The sequence below is a fragment of the Lepeophtheirus salmonis genome, chromosome 1 (genome assembly GCF_016086655.4).
Source record: "Lepeophtheirus salmonis chromosome 1, UVic_Lsal_1.4, whole genome shotgun sequence".
Lineage (NCBI taxonomy): Eukaryota > Metazoa > Arthropoda > Copepoda > Siphonostomatoida > Caligidae > Lepeophtheirus > Lepeophtheirus salmonis.
Window position 1 is genome coordinate 12,887,349 of NC_052131.2, and position 16,089 is coordinate 12,903,437.

The window sequence follows — 16,089 nt, forward strand, 5'->3', positions numbered from 1 at the left end:
CGAATGTCTATAGATGTATTATTTATAAAAGCAGGATTCCAGCTCCTTTTGTTTCAAATAGAGAAAATGCGGACAAAAACTATCACTGGTGGATTTAGATGATGTTACACGGGTCAGCAGAAAAGAATGGACTGTAGTTGACTCGATTTCCCCATCTCATCCGAAGAAATAAAAAAATATATGAAGATTTAAAACAAAAATCGTTTGTCTTCCTTTTGAATTTTATAAGATATTTTTGGAAAAACTATGTCCCATCTTTAGAGCTTCTACCAAGAGATTTGGAAATTGAGTTATATTCGAAAGTTTATGAGTGAAGGATTTTAATTTGGATACTAAAGAAGGAGAAATAAAAAACTGAATATAGCAAATTATAGAAACTGTAGAGCTTAATTCTTCGAGAAATCAGGACTTTCAGCAATTAGACAATTGTAGAGTGAGACCACCGGAGGTACACAAACTAGCTTTAACTACAAAGAATTTATAAAAGGATTAAGCTGGATAATACAAATTTTTATATACCTCCAATCCCTTGCTACATTGGCTATAGAAAACCATGCCTCTTTTAAGTATCTGCAAAAAACCCATTGAAAGTCAAAATGTGGATTACCCAGCTGAATTGGTACTGAAGCTTTTCGTTAAATTAGATTGTAAAACATCAGAATATGTACTCAAAAGCTACAACTAAAAATATTCTGCTTTTCTTTCATGGACTGAAAAGAAAAGTTGTTCTGCCAAAGAATGAGTACTTTATCCCTTCTTACGAATAAATGGAGAGTTTAAGTTTTTGACCAAAATATACTTTACTTTTTAATTTACACTCACGAGGATTCAGACAACTTTCACATTTATGGGTATAAATATTGGGCCCTGTTGGATCAGAGTGGAATTGAGGGTCAAATACAAAGTAATTCCTGCCTTTTTTCTCTCTTGATAATTAGTGGGACATATGTTTATTTCCTTCATCTCACAGCAACTTGCAGCTAATGTAATGACAATGATGCTGCTCGTCCTCAAAACATTATTCAAATTGTTAGAATTAACATTGATAATTTTCGATTTCTTATTTTTAATATACCGAAAATGCTTATGATTTACTACCCTATAAATGAATACTCTTCTCTCCCTTTAGTCTCTTTCTTTATTCTTATTTAGCCTATAGATGTATGTAATCATAATTCAATGAGCGTATAACTTGATACATGATTCTTTTCTTCCATGCTTGCTTCTCTAATAATAAATAAAATAGGTTTGAAGCACCATGCCTTTTACGATTATGTGTAATAATAATATATATAGTTATATTTATATCTGTTTGATATTCCGTGAGTTGAGCATCTCAATTCAATTTGTTTATTTTATTATTATTATTGTTATTTTTTGGAGTATCATTAGAAAGGCATGTTTGTTCTATGTTATGTCTACTTATTATTGCGAAGCAAAATACATGAAATCATCTGATCATTCTATTAACCTCCCCCCTTTATGATTATGAAAGAATGAGAGATTATGTTTTTCTTGCATGAAACTATATTGATTAACAAATGGACTTAAAATTATACCAATGTACTATAAACCTAAATTAACTACGAAATATGGCACTTCAGATTTCTGGATGTTTTGGTATTCAGATATGATGACGAATACTTTTTTTATTGTGAAATATACAAATAAACTTTTGAATCAGTGCAAAAACACTGCCAAAAGATTTCAAGCTTACTAAATTTTCAGAAGCAGAACACAGGTGGACTGTTATGATGATTTTTCTTAACAACGATCTAAATATTTGCAACGTAGGTTTCCCAGCGATGACAGGGATCGGTAGGAGAAGGGCTGTAGACTTGACATTTACAAAATGACGCAGGATTGGCTCCGAGAGTACTGCTAGGAGTCCTAGCCTAGGACTGAGTGTCCAAAGATATTTGGCATCCTAGCTCCAACGACGTGAATCTGATTGATTATTTTGTTTGGCTCTAACGTGAGTCAAAAGTCAACATAGATCCTCACACTACCAAGAAGTCCCTGATCAACTCAATGGTGACGGAATGCAAGGATTGAAATGCGGCTCTAATTTCCATGGACTCCTCACAGTTCAAGATCCAAACATTTTCATTATAGAGTGAGATATATTCTCAATGATTGTATCTGCTACTCATTTTTATTTTATTTTTTGAATAAATCCTAAAAAATAACCACTTTCATTAATTTAAAATACACAAAAGCGTCAAATTTCGTTTTTGCGCCTTGTATGTAAAATCATGCACATCATTTAAAGCAGGACTTATGCACATTTATACATTTTTGTGTCCTGATAAAGATCCTTTAAGGGTTTACTACTGAAAACTTATTAATCAGTTTATAATTTTTTCTTCAAACTAACGTTTTCAATCCAAGTAAAAATATTTAAATACAAGCGTATTTTCTATCATTTTTTTCATCACCGTGCCAAACGGGAAAATACATTTGTCAAGATTTTGAGAAATTATATTATAGAATTTCTCTTTTGATGATTTTTTAATTGTGGATTCAGTTTTAATTTTATTGATGGTCGATGTGGTTTTTAATACAATAAATGACTACTAAAAGGAATGCTACATACTTTAATCAACATTAATTTTTATGGTAAAAATATTAATAAAAGGTGACAAAATTTCAGAAATAACCATATTAACCACTTTTAGGTAATTTATGGTAAAGAAACTAATAACTTTAAATTTCATTATTATTATTTTTTTTTTTTTTTTTTTTGGGGGGGATAGGTATATTTTTTTTTTAATCTACTAAAGCCAGGATTTTTTAAGGAAATAAACAGACGGTAGTATTCTGCAACTTCAACTAGTTACAAAAAAAAAGAAAAGAATGCTGCTTAAACATAATTCATACATCAATCAATCGAGACCTAGTATAAATATTTTTTTGTCTATATATTATTTAGTAGGACAAACCTAAGGATATGTGTTATTATTACACTATCTTCAATGTAAAAAATTAAACAATTTCTTTCATATTTAAGTATATAATTATATAAACCTACAAACCCTTATATATTGTGTATAGGTTTAACTTGTGTAATAACATTGCATAATTAACAACCAAAAAAATGAGATGCGACATTTTAAATAAATAACTTACAATACTAGTGATAATTATTACACTTGATTGATATGAATATAACATTAAAGGTGTAACTTTTGACTTTTTAGATAAAAATTACTAAATAAACATTATGTGCCATTTGAGAAACATCATTAGTCCATAATTCCACTTAGTTTTTTAAATCCTAAGCACTTTTAGGGTGAAATCTTTTTATTGCTGGTAGTAACATGTTTTTTTATTTTAGAACATAGGAAATTTAAATATAAAGTGGATACATATGTATTCATGAAAGACTGAGAATAAAACTGTAAGTTTGTTTTAGAAATCTAATTATAAGTCCTTGTTGGACTTGACATGGAACTAAATATCGAAATTGGAGTTATTTGAGTATACATACATATGCCATTGTTTATTTTGTTAATCCCTTCCGGTATAGTTACTTGTAGCTCAACTAATAAAATATAATTACAGCTCAGCTGCTCCCCATAATTTGATCCTTAAATTGTCTAGGCTCTCATGTTAATTTTTGGTATTTTATATACAAAAAATGCTAAGGATTTACAAAGTTAGTTCAATTCTATGTAAATACTAATAATAAAAAGCAAGTTGAAAAACGTAGCCATCTATATTTAAAATATGCGTTATGGTTCAAAATAAAAACAAAAATATTCTGGAATTTTCTAACTCATCAAATATTTCATGAATTATTGAGAAAACCATAATATTTAAATGTTTAGAATGCAGTTCAATGTACGATCAAACAGTAAAATAAATTAATTGATTAAAATTATTGTCCAACAATGAATAGCATATTTTATACAAGTATTATACAAATTAGAAAATGATCAACTATAATTTAAAAAAAAATTACTTCATAAATCATTCATCATATATATAAGAAGTTATGTACATTTTGTAGAGTGCGAAAAATAGGCAGAAGTAAGATAGAACATGATATTTTTGAATTAATAAACAACAGCAGCGGGTAATTTATTTACACAAGACCGTAATTAAGATATACTTGTCTTTTTTCAAATAGTTTTAAATACAATTACTACATTAGGTAATAAATAATTCAAAACAATTTTTGATAGTCTCAAATGCCGAATGTTATTAGTTATTACTATATATAAACAATAACTATAAATAACTACAATAGAATTGGAAATACAATCAATGACAACATCATAGTCACTGAGCTCCAGGAGTTTATCCTCGATTCATGAGGACTCACAAAGTTGTCCGACATTGCCTGTTGGAGATCTTAGGGATCGATTGAGGAAACAGTTCTCTTTTTCGTTCGATCAGATGTAAGACTAGCTAACTTTTCGAATGATTATGAGAGTTCGGGATCGAGATTGCAAGGAAAAACTCCCCATAAAGTACATATCTTCTAATATGGGGACCTACAAACGAATTTATACCTCTTGGATAGCGAAATCGTTAAAATGGCTCTGTTATATGGGTGTTTCCCTGTACTATTTATATTCCCTTTTTTAATATGTCTCCTTTTGGTCTTGTTTTCGTTTTTTTTTATTATGTACACGAGCGAGTTACGGTCCCATTATATATATATATTACTCGTCGTTGCATGTGTTGAAGGTGGTATGTGGTCGCCTTTAATAAAATCAGAATTACTGTCGACTAATTAATTTGTGTTGTGTTGTCTTACCTTTAAAAGTAAAGAAACCGCTCGGGAGAGGTTTTATTCATGCTCCTTCGAGACGGATCTCAAGGATTTGGATATATCTGTGATAGCCAATAGCATAGGCCAATATCATTTGAGATCGTTAGTGTAAACATACCTGGTAGTAAATATATTAATATTCAATATACGTTGTTTAAATATAAGATGGCGCCATTTGAAATAAGTATTGAACTGCTTCGAGAGCATGGGGAGTATTTTGAAGAGTATCTTTAAGAGCTGACTGATGAAGTAAAGGATGTATCCCTTGACTTACAGATAATCCAAGAGTTGGAGAAACATATTTCGTTAAGAGATGAAACAATTGATGAAATTCTACGCCGAGTTCGACACCAATGGCGATCAAGATCCTTATAGTAAACAACTCTGAGAAATTCGGGAGTTTCTAAAACAGCACAGAAAGACTATCAAGGATTCTCAAAATTTTGCAGGAGAATTGAAGAAACAATTACTTGAAAACAGAAATTATATATTAGAAAGAGCTACCCCAATAGGAACTGACGAATTTGGTGACATGGAGGGAGACTTTTATAGCTAATGTTGATCATTACAATATCAATACTTTAACGAAGTCAATTTTTTTGAGATCTGCACTCCAGGGTATAACTCTTAAAAAAATTAATTTCTTCGTATGACCAAGGAAAGCTATGACGTCGCTATCAGAATATTAAAAGATAATTTTGGCTGTAGTTGGAGTGTGATATCCAAGCTGGTACATAGATTTGTGGCTCTAAATCAAGTAAGAAATAATACGGTTTCATTTTTTTGTTACATTTGTTAAAATCAATCAAAATCGACTTTTTTTATCGCAAACTTTTTAAGATGTAATATTATTTCGTTTCAGCCTTAATAATAGGTGAAGTAATAGGTTCTGAGATACTAATAATCTTCATAATTTCCTCGATGAAATAATTACGATTCAACATACATTGAAGGCGAATTATATAGAATTGAAAGATCCTGATGTAAGAGATTTGTCATTCCTTTTCTGAAGAGTAAAGTGTCTTGCATCCTTAAAATTGGATGAGAAAGATTTGTTAGTGTAATTTAATATCAAGATTTGATCTCAATAGAAAAGTTCCAATTGCATGTTAGAATTGCAGCTAAGGTTGTGGAAACTCGCAATTCAATGAAGAGTGATAGAGCCTCGCAATTCATGAAAAGGGTTGTTAATAAAAGTATATTAAATTTGTATCTGTGCCCTAATAATTGTGTAGAATAACATTCACTCGATGGTTGTGTGTTGTTCAAGAAGAAAACTAACAATGTCCGTCAATTACAAGTGAAGAATCTCAGGGTTTGTTTTAACTGTTTGAAAATGGTTATCGTCTAAGCGAATGTTTATCTATTAATTCGTTTCAAAAGTATAATGGTATACACCATACCCTTCATCATAGAACAGAACGAAACAAGACTTGTTCCTTCACGTTCAAGATCTAATGTTGGAGATATTTGTACTAGTAAATCAACTTTTTTAATGACTGCATGACCACATATTGTCAGCAATGATCCATATGAAGAGGTTCGTGTATTATTTGATCCTGATTCTCAGGATATTTGTTTATTTACTAACCTTTTAACTAGAGCTGTGCACTTGTACTCAATAAACTTGCAAAATCATTGAGTACTAAAGACTTCATCAATGTTCTTCGTCGGTTTGTGGGACGAAGAGGAACGCCCAACGTCATTTGGAGCGATCATTGACGCAATTTTGTTGGATTTGCTAATATTCTAGTTAATTTTTTACAAAAAGAAAAATAAGTTTTTGCCAGATTGTCAGTTTCTTGAGGGATTGGCAGGAAATTTATCACACGTAGAGTACCTAATCGTGGATGCGCTATGGGAACAGTGGTGAAATTAACAAAAAATATTCTTTGCCGTCAATTTGTAAATACACATATGACCGTCAAACAACAAATACTGCATTAATAGAGATCTAGGCTGTACTTTATACTTATATATATATATTACGCGTCGTTGTGTGTGTTCAAGGTACCATGTAATAACTAAACTTTAATAACTACAGTTATTACAGTTTACTAATTAATTTGTCCTTGCCTTTAAAAGGAAAGAAAATGCTCGGGATAGGCTTTATTCACCTCTAAAGGTGACGTTGTCTGAGGAAAACCAGTAGATAACTCACCAACTGTAATGTTAACTCCGTAGCCTGTCTAAGTAGAGCATCAAAAATAATTAAATACATCAAAGGAGTTTCGTTTCCTGACGTAGTTGCTCTAATTGGTACGAGGCGTGAAGTTATACCTAAATGACATTGTCCACCTTTCCCGAAACCTCATTCTAAAGCTTTCTAAAATCTTATTTGTCGATATAATATATCAAAATTTATCGAAAAACGATGGTAAATATAAAACAACAAAAATTACTTTAAATTATCCTTATAAGTCTGTCTTTTTCTTTAAATACAAATTGGTCAATTTTGATTTTTTCGGTCTCATTTTTCAAAATTTTAGAGCTCTTTTTTTGGCTCAATTTGGCCTTAAAAGAACTCTCAAATATCTTAAGTCTATTGATAAGCTTGTACAAAAATGTATTTTACAGGGATTTCAAGATGTGGTAACAAGATACTAAGTCGACTTGATTATGTATTGTCTTCAAATAGATTAGCAAATCTTTTGGGATAATTTATGGTGTTCCATTCGTATATTTCTGATAATTCTCTAGTTTTTTGTTTTTTTTTGTTCAATAATCCATCAAAGTCTCGAAGATTCTTCTGGAAACTGAATGTGCATCTCCTAAAACCAGAAGGAACATGTACCAAGCTGTCTGAAATCATTAAAAGAAATAGATTATCGGTAGAATCAGGTAGAATCTCTTCATGGATTGCCTATGAAATATCAAAAATTTGGCAAGGAGAATATTCATTCATAAAGGAAAAGAGGCAGTATTCGAAATAAAACAAGGACGCTTGGAAGAAATGAGGTATGATAATAATAGCATGAATGCAAAATTAGAGAAGATTGTAGAATATGTTGCCTTTTGAATTCTAAAAAGGGTGTAAAAATTTACTTTCTCCAATCCTCGAAGATGTGTTTAAGGAAATATTCAGGAAGAGATAACCTTCAGATTTCATGGGTGAAGAAAATTTGGCTTTGATTCTAAAAACGGGAAAAAATCGTAAAGACATCAAGAACTACTGTCGAATCTCTCTCCAGAATAGATCCTTCAAGATACTAACATACATTATAAATAGAAGAATAAAGAACATTTTACCCACATCATCTTTTCTGATTGGAAAGTCTTAACATCGGGAATATATTCCGTGGTAAATACAAAATGCAATGATTTATCCGTCAGTTATAAAAAAATCGCTGCACTCTGAACTGATTTTCAAAAAACCTAAGGATAGTTTGTCACCCAAGTACATACTTCACCAGCTGTACATAAAAAAATGTTATCTCCAGCCCTATTCATAATTACTATTAAAAGTTTATAGAATAATAATAAGGCTAAATAAGGCAATCAGAGGTCTTTAAATGGAGAATTTCCTGTTTAAGTCAATATTGTATGATGATAACCTTACCTTATTTCTAACAGGATCTCAGGAAGAAATCGTACAGTACATCAAAGCCGCGTTTGAGACCATTAATAGTTTCAAAAATATAATGAGCCTCTCAATAAATCTTAAAAAGGCACAAATTCTTTCGAATTGTAATCGTGAGTTGAGGGTTTCTTTTGCTGAACTACACATCACTTGCTCCGCTGTTTTACTTGGCGTTTGGGTTTCTATAAGTTCTTCAGAAGCTACGAAAATTATCAAATCCCTAAAAAAAGTGTTAAAATTTATAATAACATTCCTTTAGCTCGATACGAAAGGTTGAAAGTATGGGATATAAATATACTCCCCCGGATCTTCCATTTATTAAGATATACAGTCTTTTCCTATCAAATACACCAAGAAATAACCAAGATAAGAGATAGTATAGTTTGGGGTAACTCAAAACCATGTCTCTCACGAACTAGAGTAGAAGCTTCAGTTCGGGATCGGGGCCTTGGCTCCCCTATGTTAAACGGGCATGGAAGTCATTGAACTTTTCTTGGACTAAAAGGTTATTCCCTAATAAGGATTTTTGGAAGATGAACATTAAAATAGATTTATGAAAGATATGGGGCATTGCTTTTCTGAGAGGATTGTCATGGGTGCACTGGAACTATTAAAAACAATAAAACAATGTGGAAACTATTAGAAAGAAATGGAATCGTCTTGGGACTCGATATTGTACATAGTTTTGCTTCTACTAGGAACCAACAAACCCGTCAACTTTAATGCCAGGGTCAGTAGTAGGGACGAGTTCCTCAAAGAATATAATTTTATCTTCGTTGGTCAATTTCACGTCCAGGGGGAAGTCTAAATTAAAAATCATATATTGCAGTTAAGAGCCAGTAGGATATTCTTTGCAACAAAATGTGACGTGATAAAAAAAAACACAAGGTCTACCTGTCGCTATGTACATAGCTTAAGAGAGCTTAAGGAATAAGAAAATCCAACATCAATTGTTAAGAGAAAACTGAGGAGATTTGGACTCAATTTGTAGTTGGCACAGCTGGACCCATAAATAATTATGACGGGGAAGACGGAGCAGTTTTTTTTGGTGTTAAAAAGTCTATAAGACTCCATAGTTACATAAAATTAAACCTAATTGTACGCACTCTTTCCCCATAACAACTATTTGTACCATTTTAAACCTAAAAAAATGTACATTTATTTGAGGTGCAATTCAGTAAAAAACCATAAATGTAATATAGATATGGATTTTTGTGTTGTAAAGCAAATTGACTTAATTTAAAAAAAAATGGAAGAAATATCACAACCTTTGCAACAAAGGTACTGCAAAATAAAAATAAAGTACCAAATCAATATGGTAACAAAAAGAAAATTCCTAGATGCGCTTCAGCAAATCTTTCAAAAAGTCAGTTCTACTCAAGGTTAATAGAAATACAAGGTTAGACCATCATGTAATCGGGCTTGCTAGAATGTTCAATTTGATGTATCGTACCGACTACAGTGCAAAATAGGAAGATTTTGAAAAAAACACCCACTCACTTATAGTCTATGACTATTTCAATTTAATTTATCGTACGGACTGCTGGTCAAGAAAAATAGATTTTGAGAAAACACACAACAACTAAGACCACTAATAACGTCACTTATAAAAGCGTGGTGGAAATCAAACATCATTTGTACACGTATTAGTGTATAACCTTGTATTTCTATTAACCTTGGTTCTACTCACTATTTTCAAAAGCAATTTTTTGCATCTAATGCACAAGACACTCTTTTACAAAATACTAAATTTTAAGCAAAATCAATTGTTTTTTTAAATATAGTCTCCCTACTTACTGTTTATCCTCATTTTCTTTCTGTTATATAATTTTGGGGATAATTTTCCCGATGTATATGTAAGTACGTACATCTATAGAAAAGAAGGAAAAGTGTATAAAACATGTCCTAGAAAACAGGAATGGTGTTTTCGAGTTGGCAATCTCAACATGTTTTTTTTTTTCGAAAGCTGTTGACATAATTATTTAATTCTTGAAGAGAGAATATCTAACTATAAAGTAATAGATTTGTAGTAGTAATATAATTGATGATTAAGATCAGAGTAATTCATGGCAATAATTCTTCTATATACATGTCGGATTTGTGTTTATTTCCTTCCTTTCACGGATGCTTGCAGCTGATCTAATAAGACTTCGTAACAACCGAGCTTCTCTCCTCTTTAATGTTATTCGAATATTTAGGGCGAGTACGTTCATTTTCTGTTTCTTTTATTTTTACATAGGGGCAGAACATATATTAAGCTTCACTTTCTATTAGTGTCTGTATAATATCAAAGACGCCAAGGCGACAACAATTTATATAGTCACATGTAAGGTGCATTTATCGCACAAGTAAATACCTTAGTAAATGAATGGATCAAAATAAAATAACGACATCGATTGATAGTTAGTAAATTGAATAAGGCAATAAATTTGTACCTTATACAATCGACTCATACAAGCTCCAATTTGTGCATATCATTGATTAATTAACATTTGGAAAAATTATTCACATTTAAAATAAGGCAACTTCTTTTATTAATATCACTGTTTTGATGGAATGATTTATACTATTTTATCATCAATTAGTTAAAAATAAATATACTATTTGTATAGAGAGTGATGATTCTTCTTAGACGTGAAATATGCATTCACTATGCGTGTTTCCTTGTTGCCACATTGGTATAGCATCTACTTGAAAGCTCAAAGAACTTATAACTTTTTCGCATAAATTTGTAACATCAAACATGGAAATTTTTAATTAAATGATAACTTAGGTTCTTTATTACTAATATGAGTCTAAAATTTCTTTAAATGTACATACTCAATAGATATCATTTATATGTACAAGAGGGGGAGGGGGGGGGGAAGGCATCCCCAATAACAAATTCTTCAAAAATGAACTATAATTATATTGGAACTCAAATCAGAAGCAATATTTTAATCATTTAGAAAAGAGAGATCAAATCCATTTTACAAGAGGTGAGAAATGAATTACATAATGTGAAGTCATCGATGGATGGAAACAGATTCCTCAGGAGACGCTCTTCTCCAATACAATAAAAATATGATGAACTACGAAGGAGCGGACAATCTCATTGCTATGTCATGGATATTTCCTAAAATAGTATTCCTTTTAATCAGAGGTCCTTCCTCTATACTGACTAAGAAATACACTTTGCAATTAAAAGTTAGATTTGAAAGAAATAGAAAATAATTCCTGTATAAAAATTACCTCTTTTTTAGAGAAAATTGAATCATTCTTGATAATTACTTTTGGAGCTCTTGTTCAAGTTTCAACTCCTAAAAATGGATTCACCATTCCATGATTGATTACTTAGATCACAAATAAGGGTTTGCAATGGAGAATGGGATAAGTCCCTGTTTCTGCGCTCACAATTAATCACTTTTCAACATAAATTAATTATTCTCTTCTACAATTGTTATTTAATGGAAGAATAATACATTTACAAGGATCTATCAAGGAGGTTGCGTGGCTAGTTTCTATCCAGGTATTAAGTAATCTATGACATATATATATATATTATTTGTATATAATTTATAATAAGAAACAATAAATATTTAAGAGAGCAAGAGATCAACTATTAATATATTCATAGAATAAAATAAAGCAGAAAAACAAAAAAACCTATTCCTATTTATATCTTTATAAATATACAAATGTATATTTCTTTACTTTATCTCTTAGTAAATTACTCTTTTTAAATATTCATGAATCTATTTTTCAGTTTTACCTTTTTTCTGATTAAATTATTTTTCTATACTCCATACATACAAAAAGATTCTCTCCCCCTCCCCCCTTATTCTCCTATTCCGTCACTCAGCCTAAATTGATTATTAGGGAATGAAAGAGAGAGAGAGAGAACAAAAAAAGAGCAATTTGATTAACTGTCAGTTTAGAACCAAAGCCCATTACTCTCTAATTGTATCCATATTTCAAAGAGGAGCAAAGACATATTCCTTTTTTTTATTTAAAAAAAGAAGAAGAGTTCTTTTATATGTAGTAGCATTAATCAAAATTGACCTAATTCATATTCTTTTGTAATTATAGTTCTTATTACAAGTAGTATAAAAATATATCGGTATGGAGAGAACGTAAGAAAGTAAAAACAAAAAGCCCCATTAGAAGAGTTTTAATACGCTGTATAAATCATTTAAAATACCTTGAATTTTTTTAATATACACACACAGGAATATGTACAAAGTTTTACATTCAAGTACTCTTATGCACAATAATGTATATATGCAAGAAGATGAGGTGAAAGAAATTGACGTTGCAAAAACCATTAAATACTATATTTTCCCTTTTTTTTGTAATTTCACTATAATGAATCCATAATTTTCAGTTGACATTTATTGCAATTAGTATCATTGCATATATTGTCCTTTTTCATGGGTAAGTAGAGTAAATTTGGTAGTACAAAAGTTTTTTAAGGAGATATGGTTTTGCAAGGACTCTTTTTTAATCTGTTTACATTGCTAAAAAGTCCACAGATATAGGAATATACTTATAGTCAAGGAGTTCCTGCTTTGACACATACATGGTAACAATTTTGTCAGATCCACGTTCTTTCCAGTGTGTGTTGAAGTTGCGTTGTATTTTGAATGTTAGTTTAGAGGTTAATTTCTTTTAGTGACCCCAGTTTTGTAAAATACTTTCACGGGCTTAGTACTAACTGGAAATTACGTAGTTTTGACAATAATGTTGCTATATATGTTTCAGACAGTTATTCAATGATGTGTTATTTATAGGGGGAGACCGTAGTAACTTGTAACATTTTTTTGTCTTTGGTTTAATTAGTGGTTTGTCCAAGTATCAAACTACCCCAAAATACAGAAATTAATTGGCAATTAAAAAAAAAATAGGGAAATTGTTTTTCTCAATTAATTTGTTAAAGTACGCAGTTATCATAATTTTCTTTATACTCAAATACTGCAATATGTACTGGATTGATCAGCAACAGTAGCAACACTTTGAGTTTGCAGCTTAATTTTCTAGAACGTACTTGACATATATTCATCAAAATTGAATAAAACGTACTAACATTTGTTCTACATTGTTTAAATCTACTTAGATATAATTGGAATACGTAGTTTTCTCATATTTCGATACGACTTACAAAGACAACATTTGTTGGGAACGATCTCTATAGCTTAGAAAATAAATAAATTTGAGTTAGTACCTAACTAAGGAGTAAATAAAACACGAGGTGTTGTCTTAATACCTCGTGTTTTATTTACTCTTTAGTTAATAAAACACGAGGTGTTGTCTTAATAGCTTCCAAAGTAATTTATAGATCCTTTAAGATAGTCAACTCAACAGACTCTCAAAATAATCCTAATCAGTTAACTGTCCTGCCTATTATAGTTGCACTTGGTCTTCAATTAAGCATTGATATATAAAGTTAAAAAAATATATAATAAAGAAGGCAAAGTTTCAACCCAAACCTTTGAGTTTTGAAGTTTGATAAGTCATTATAATTTAGAGCAAAAAAATCAACTATTCAAGTAGTAAATCAGGGTAGCTTTAGTAATAGTGTTATTAGTTGTAAATGATGTTTATATATATTGGACAGGAATAATATATTCCAAGGCTGAATTTGGATTTATGATTTTATTTGCTTAGTTTTCAAAAAACTGTATAAAAAATACTTAAATGTATCAAGATTTTAAATCATGAAAAATGTCTTACAATTTCGTTAGGTTATAAAAACAGTTCAGATAGACAAATGATTACTTTATTACTAAATGATGTTTTTTTCAAAAAATAGCTTTCACATCTCAAAATTAGTTTTATATAATATATTTATATTATTTTTTCTCAGGATAATTGCCATTATATTTTACAGTTGTAATGGTAACTTTGTGGCCACATTTTTATATATATTTGGAAATAAGTGTCTGGAACAACTATTCCTGGGTTTATTCCTTGTAACATATTAATTAAGCATAGTTTGTTTGTTTTTGTCTGACACACACTCATTTTTAGCAACAAGAGTGTGTAGGCATAGTATGTCATATAACAAAAGATGGTAGATTACATATATTTAGAGTTGTAAATACAAAAGCTTTTTTGTGGTAAGAGTTTTTTTTTTGATTCACGACGTCAACAATGTTTTTTATTTTCTCAAGCTGTTTCTAATTTATGAGTAACTACGTGAGTAATGGAGAGTAACATATAGGATTTGTTGGGGAGGAGTTATATTCTATATTAACTAAGCAAAATATTAAAGCTAAGTTTGCCTGTCTTTTTGTCTATTCGTAGTCGCTTCATAAGTCCAAATAATGTTGGGTATATAATTATAGAAGGAAGGGCAAGGGTGTCATGTCAACAATGAATATTTATGCAGAGAAAAAAATTATTTTCTTATCAGTATTGAATTCAGAAAACCAACACAAATTTAAATAATTGCTTCTCCCTCTCGTTAAATTCATTACATATGCAATGGAAGAAACAAAGGATTTAACAAAAAAAAAAAAAGTAGAACAGTGGAAGTTAAAAACAAGGAAATTTTTTTTAGATACCATTATCATTTTTTTAAAAGCATCGTATACTAAATTTATTTAAATAGAAATGTAAGACTAGATGATTTGGAAAATTGATAAAATTGACCTGCATTCAACATTTCCCATTTTTTTTCTATTTTAAAAAAGTTCAATAATTATTTATGTTACAATTTTGCCTTCACATTATACATATTATATCAAGATATATGTATACTTCAAATGGAGGAAAGGAAGAAAAAGACATGACATTTTTATCTAGCCAAAAGCAAAATCAGATAAATTTGAAAGGAATGAAATTTTTCTTTTATAGTTTTTTTTTGTTATTCTTTATACTTTTATATTTTTAATGATATAGCTGAATCATTTTCTATTTTGGTAGTTAATTGTGATAAATCTTTCTAAAAAATCACACTATGAAGAGTTTTTTTTATCGGTTACAAATATCTAACATCTTATATGATTTTTTTTAAAAAGTTTTTTAAAGTAACTTCATCATTCTGGAAGTCTTATTAGAAGCATAAAGAACCAAGAAAACTACTTTGTTTCTGTACGACATTGTTTCACCAAGCAAGGCTATAATTATCGTGGAGCGGCGTTGGGGGGGGTCTGTGTCTCAATATTTTTTTAATATTATTAGGATTGGTTATTTGATTGGTCAATTAATGTTGAGTCAACCTTTTTGAATTTAGTTAGACTACCAATAATAAAAATGTAATTAAGACACTTTAGAGTGTTTTCCAATAATATTAACCTTTTGAAAGTAAACCTTCTTATTATAAGCAAGAAGGACTAATAAAAACCTTTGTTGCCCTAAGACAACTTACTTTTTTGAAATTTTTTAAGCTAATAAGATTTTTTTATTTTCATTGCCCCATTTCAGATTGTGAATGAAGCCTTTCTTCTCAGATTTTATCTGCAGAAATGAAGGGATATAATTAAGTGAAAGTCAAAAATTAAAAGATGACTTTATTACAAAAAAACATAACTAAAAAAATACTTAATTATTATTACTTTTTTAATAAAAATATATTTGTATCTTCTTTCTTGTAAAGATGTTATTTGATACGATATTTCAATTCGTATAGAACATCCCTAATTCACCAATGGGGATAATAAATTTCTTCTGTTTTTAGAACTACAGTATTATTGAACTTTCCAAGATTTATTTTTTGGAAAAGTTCTGGTCACAAAATTAATGGAAGTAT